We start from the raw sequence: 6,239 nt of genomic DNA on the forward strand, positions 1-6,239 counted from the left end.
TTATGGTCCGAGGACCTGACATGACTTACCTTCTATTTAATACTTCCATTCATAGTGTACCAATTTCCACCAAGTTGTGGTCCAAGGACCTGACATGACTTAGTTTTTGTTTAATACTTCCATTCATAGTGTAATAATTTTCACTAAGTTGTGGTCCGAGGACCTGACATGACTTAGTTTCTGTTTAATACTTCCATTCATAGTGTACTAATTTTTACTAAGTTATGGTCCGAGGACCTGACATGACTTAGTTTCTGTTTAATACTTCCATTCATAGTGTAATAATTTCCACTAAGTTGTGGTCCGAGGACCTGACATGACTTAGTTTCTGTTTAATACTTCCATTCATAGTGTAATAATTTTCACTAAGTTGTGGTCCGAGGACTTGACATGACTTAGTTTCTGTTTAATACTTCCATTCATTTTAGAAGCACATATTGCGGGAGCAAGATAAATTATAAAGGAAAGTAAAGCACAACTTGTTAATAATAATACATTCTCAGGTTGTTTACATTCCAAGGATGGAGTATGGTTTTTTCATCTAAATCTTCTAAATAGTAAGCCCCTATCCCCGCAACAGATGTAATACGATATGGCCTTTCCCAATTGGGCCCTAACTTTCCCCAGGCTGGGTTTTTGGTATTTCCCAAGACCTTCCTCAACACCAAGTCTCCCGGAGCTAACGGCCTTAGTCTGACGTTTGCATCATAACCCTGCTTCAGCTTGTGCTGGTAGTACGCTAATTGAACCATAGCTTTTTCTCGTCGCTCATCTATTAAGTCTAGACTTTTCCTTAACAGCTCATCATTCCCATCCGGGGTGAAATTACTGGTTTTCAGTGTTGGAAAGCCAGTTTCAATAGGAATCACGGCCTCAGCTCCATACGTCATTGAGAATGGGGTCTCCCCTGTTGATCGTCGGGGCGTCGTCCTATACGCCCAGAGAACATGCGGAAGTTCTTCTACCCATCTTCCCTTTGCATCATCCAACCTTTTCTTAAGTCCACCCACTATGACTTTGTTGACAGCCTCGGCCTGTCCATTTCCCTGTGGATAGGCTGGGGTGGAATACCTATTTTTTATCCCCAAATCGGAACAATACCTTCTGAAAGCCTTGCTATCAAATTGCAGACCGTTGTTCGAGATGAGAGTTTGAGGAACCCCAAATCGAGTAATGATATTCCTTAATAGGAATCTTTTGACGTCAACATCCCTGATGTTAGCCAGAGGCTCAGCTTCAACACACTTCATGAAATAATCTGTGCCCACCAGCAGGTACTTCTTATTTCCTACTGCTCTAGGGAAAGGGCCAACGATATCCAAGCCCCAATGAGCGAAAGGCCAAGGACTAGAAAGAGGATTGAGAACTCTTTCAGGCTGATGAATATTTGGTGCGAACCTTTGGCATTGATCCTATTTCCTCACATACTCCTGTGCTTCCTTTTGCATGCCTGGCCACCAGTACCCTTGGGTGATCGCCTTGTGAGACAAAGACCTTCCTCCAGTGTGACTGCCACAAATTCCTTCATGTAGTTCTTCTAGCAGATCCTCCGACGCTTCAGGGCGTACACAGAGTAGGTAAGACCCAGAGTAAGAGCGTTTATACAACTTCTTATCCTCGGATAGCCAAAATCGGGGAGCCTTCCTTCGTATCTTTTCTGCCTCTGACTTGTCCTCGGGCAGTGTATCCTTCTCAAGGAATAGTATTATAGGATCCATCCAACTACGCGCTGAACTGATTTGATTGACCTGTAGCATTTCCGTTGTTCCTCGGGTAGGTGTGCCCAAGTCCTCGATCATGATCATCCGAGGTAAGTTTTGAGCCGAGGAGGTGGCAAGAGTAGCCAGAGAGTCTGCATGGGCATTTCCACTCCTAGGGACATGGGTTATTTTAAAGAATTCAAAATTGGCTTGTATACGTCTAACCTGGCTCAAGTATTCCTGTATTCTTGTATCTCGAGCCTCTAGTTCCCCTCTGACTTGGCCCACCACAAGCCCCGAGTCCGAGAAGATTTCCACAGCTTTTCCACCCAGCTTGTTGACCATTGCCATTCCTATTAGTAAGGCTTCATACTCCGCTTCGTTATTAGTAGCTGAGAATCCCAGCCTAAGAGACTTCTCAATGATGACTTCCTCAGGAGATATCAATACAAGTCCCACTCCAGACCCTCGCTGATTTGCTGCCCCATCCATATACACCGTCTAGGGTAAGATAGGTTGCGCGGAAATGAGGCCAACCAATTTTTCATCCATGCCACCTGGGCTTGTCTCTATCTCTTCAGGACCTTCAGCAAACTCGGCCACTAGATCGGCGAGCACCTGACCCTTCACGGAAGTACGGGGCATATACTTGACATCAAAAGCCCCTAAAATTGTGCCCCACTTGGCAACCTTACCAGTATAATCTGCACTTCGAAGTACTGCTTTGATCGGATATTGAGTCAGGACAACCACTGTATGCGCCTGAAAATAATGGGGAAGTTTTTGGGTGGCGTGCACCACTGCTAAAATGGCCTTTTCCAATGGCAGGTAGCGTATTTCGGCCTCGTGAAAAGACATACTCACATAATAGACCGGCCACTGTACTCCATTGTCCACTCGTATCAGAACAAAACTAATCGCATAAGTGGTGATCGCCAGGTAGGAAAAAAGAACCTCGTCTACCTTGGGGCTAGACATAATGGGTGGCCGAGATAGATACTCCTTCAGCTGCTGAAATGCTAAGTCACACTCCTCAGTCCATTCATATCCTTTCCACTTGTGGAGCAGTAAGAAAAAAGGCCTGCACCTATCCGCCGACCTGGATATGAATCTATTCAATGCGGTAGTCATCCCGGTCAGCCTCTGGACCTCCTTGGGATTCCGAGGTGGTTGCAAGTTAGCTATGGCTCTAATCTGATCAGGGTTAACTTCAATTCCCCTATGGGTCACCATGTAACCCAGGAACTTACAATTCTCTGGTAGGTAGACCCCGCGTTCTTCAAACCAAAGGGCATTACCTTATAGTGGTAATTTCCAGTAGGAGTGAGAAAAGCGGTCTTCTCCTGGTCGTCCAATGCGAGTGGGATCTGATGGTAGCCTTGAAAGGCGTCCAAGAAACTCATCCGAGGATGGCCCACTGTAGCATCCACCAACTGATCTATACGGGGCATAGGAAAAGGGTCCTTTGGGCACGCTCTGTTAAGGTCCGTAAAATCAACACACACACGCCACTTTCCATTTTTCTTTTTCACTACAACTGTATTGGCCAACCACTGAGGATAAAATACCTCCTTGATTGCCCCAGCCTGCTTTAACTTGGTCACCTCGTCTTTAATAGCCTCGACGTGTACCTTGGACGGACGCCGAGGTGGTTGTTTCTTTGGAATACATGAGGGGTTGACATTCAGATGATGACAGATGAACTCCGGATCCATTCCCGGGGCTTCATAAGCACTTCATGCAAACACATCAACGTTTCTTTTAAGAACTTCGACCAACTGTTCTTTCTCTAACAAAGGCAACTAAGCCCCGACCTGAAAATACTTCTCTGAATCATCACCAACGTTCACCCTTTCCAAATCTTCACACCTCATTTCCTCTAGAGACGCACCGGACTGGGCTCCCTGAACCTTTGATTGCTATAAATCACCCTCGGCTACAGCCGAAGTGCTTGTCTCTAGCCGATGTTGAATGGCCATTACCATACACTGCCTAGCCATGTTCTGGTTTCCCAAAATCTCTGAAACCTCACCCTGTGAGGGATACTTCACCTTCTGATGAAGAGTGGAAGAAACAGCCCCCAAAGCATGCAACCATGGTCTTCCCAAAATAGCCGTATACGGAGAAAAGGTATCCACCACAATAAAATCCACCTACACCATATCCGAACAAGTCTGCACGGGTAATCTAACCATTCCCAACGGGGTGACCGATTTGCCTTCGAAGCCCACCAGCGGGGAACTATATGCTGTCAAGTCTCCAGGTTTAAATTCAGCCCCCTGAATAAATCAGGGTACATTACCTCAGCGGCACTTCCATCATCAACCATCACTTTCTTAACGTCATACCCTCCGATCCTAATCGTAACCACCAAAGCATCATCATGCGGTTGTATGGTTCCTCTCTTATCCTCTTCTGAGAAGCATAACACCAACGAGGTGCCCGGTCTGGCTCTCTTCGGCCTCGAACTGGAGCCCTCCTCCGAGCACTGAGACACAGATATTACCCTGGAAGGGCAAGATCCAGTTCTCCCCGGGGCAGCGAATATAACGTTTATCGTGCCCAAAGGAGGTCCCCTTGAAGCATCCCCCTGAAAGGCCGAACCTACGTGGCCTCCTCGGCCGCCGGAGTGATGCAGAAATTGGGTCAACTTTCCCTCTTGCACCAACTGCTCTAAGTGATCCCACAGATTGTTACAATCTTCGGTGATATGTCCGTGGTCTTGATGGTACTGGCAGTATAGATTCCGATTACGCTTCGCAGGATCCCCCGCCATCTTATTGGGCCACCTAAAGAACGGCTCGTCCTTTATCTTCTCCAGAACTCGCTGCACTGGTTCTCAGAACACCGCGCTAACCACCTGGGAGTTGGCAGGCCCTGACTGCCCCCCAAAGTCCCTCCGAGGTCGGTTGTTGTTATACCGGTCCGGCCTGAAATCCCTCCTCTCTTGAGTTACTGTTTTAGACTTTCCTCTGCCTTGCATCTGATCTTCCTCTACTCTTCTATATTTGTCTATCTGATCCATAAGCTGACGTACATTAGTTACAGGCTTGCCAATCAGAGACTTCCTCAGACCGTGCTCGGTTGGAAGACCTTCCTTAAAAGTGTTCATAGTCACGTCATCGTGAGCCCCATCCACCTCGTTGAACATTTCCCAGTATCTGTCTGAGTAGGCTTTTAGGGTTTCCCCTTCCCGCATAGACATGGATAGTAGCGACCCCAAGGGTTGAACAACCCTTCTACATGTAATAAAACGAGCACCAAAGGCCTGGGTGAGCTTCTCAAAAGAGTCAGTAGTATTAGTTCTCAAGCCATTAAACCATCTCATTGTCACTGGGCCCAAGCTAGACGGGAAAACCTTGCACATTAAGGCTTCATCCCTGGCATGAATAGCATTCTCTGGCTGAAGTGGCTAACATGTTCCACTGGGTATGTTCGACCATTATAAATGGTGAACACAGGCTGGTGGAATCGCCGAGGAAGACTAGCGTCTTCAATATGTCGCGTGAAGGGCGACTTAGAGACCTGATTCAAAGCCTTGTTCAAGGCATCATTCCCCTGACCCTGGCGAGTCGAGCTCTTATTTCTTCGCCCACGGTGGTACTCCTCCTCACACGAAAAAGATTCGCTGGGTGGAGTTCTCGACCTCTGCCTGTAACTGGTGTCATCCGACTCCTCAGAGGAGTGCCTAGAGTTATGAGCCTTATGCCTTCGTCGCTCATATCGCAATTCCCTCTTCAACTTGTTAATCTCACGCTGCAAATTTCCTTCGCTCTTTACAGGGGAAGCATGACCTTTCCCCCGAGAGTGGCTTCTATCTGTATGGGTTGTTCGGGTACTCCCCTCATGATCCCCCCCGTGTTCGTGGTCTACCAACGGATTACTGTGCTGAGAGCCCCTAGACTCTGCCTGGTGCTGATTAGCATCTGCCTGTTGCGAGCCCGTCAATGGTTGCTGCGGTACTCCCTCTTCCATCGTGAGTATCACATCTGCCCTTCCTTCTTAACAGGTCAAGTTCTTCCCACAGACGGCGCCAATTGTAGGGACTCAATTTGGATTTGACCCTGAGTATGAATGGGTTTTCAGCCCAACAAGCCCAAATAATAAATTTTTAGAGCATGAGTCCAAGAACTAGTACTGTTTGACAGGAAATGTTATACTCATCAAGTAACAAGGGATACTTTAAGTTCATTCCTTGAGAAAAACTCTCCTCGGCTCTCTTTCAGTTCGTCTCTCTTTTCTTTTTTCTTTTTTCTGCAAAAAAGTCCTCCTTATTTCATTCGTTTCTAAGTTATATACTCCGTTCTCCCCTCCGTTTCCATTGTACACGTGTAGTTCTTATCGTGGGAGCTCCTTTCTGTCCCATCCAGCACCTATTGGAACTTTCTGCTCAGTGGCCATAAAGCTGCTTAGTTACTGTTCAGGTATCACCTCCACATTAATGCGGCCAGACGGTTAGCTGGAAAGCATTTAATGTGGAGGTGATGGCCTTGGAAGATATTTGCTACCTTCCCCGACTCCTCCTTAGGTTTATACCCA

Source organism: Quercus suber, unplaced genomic scaffold (genome assembly GCF_002906115.3).
Source record: "Quercus suber isolate HL8 unplaced genomic scaffold, Cork oak 2.0 scaffold_149, whole genome shotgun sequence".
NCBI lineage: Eukaryota > Viridiplantae > Streptophyta > Magnoliopsida > Fagales > Fagaceae > Quercus > Quercus suber.